We start from the raw sequence: 544 nt of genomic DNA, 5'->3' as shown, positions 1-544 counted from the left end.
TCGGCAGCGCGGCTACTCTCGGCTCAGGCGGCTTCATCGGCTCGGTGGTGGCTCGGCGGCTTCGGCGGCTTATTGGGCTCGGGAAACCTGTTTCCAGCCCGTTTGACACCGTATCGACCCTCCCGGACCTAGTTTCGGCCCTGTTTAAGGTAAAAGGGAACATTTTAAGGTCGTATTTCACAAATTCCAGTTGGGAATTTATTCTTATTTGTGAAATACTAACGAAAGTGACTCATGAACTAATAGGAACCAACCACCAACGGAAGCGTAGGACGTCCACGAGGAGCTAGGAGCTTACGTTATATTCTAGGGAGTACTTCGGCTAAGGCCTACCAAGTAAGTGGCTCACCCGTTGTAGGTTACGCGATAATTGCTGAATGTTGGCACGTGCCCGCGGTTATGCACGTGCCATTAAATTGTATGCTAGCTTAGTGTGCTTAAGTACGAAATCATGTGATCGTGAATGTATGTTGTCTATGCTGCTTAGTTGATGTGATATGAATGCATGTGACGATGTGTGACCCTTGTATGATTATGGCTTGTT

This window comes from Cucurbita moschata, unplaced genomic scaffold (assembly GCF_002738365.1).
Source record: "Cucurbita moschata cultivar Rifu unplaced genomic scaffold, Cmos_1.0 Cmo_Scf00069, whole genome shotgun sequence".
NCBI lineage: Eukaryota > Viridiplantae > Streptophyta > Magnoliopsida > Cucurbitales > Cucurbitaceae > Cucurbita > Cucurbita moschata.
Note: the sequence above shows the minus strand (reverse complement) of the source record.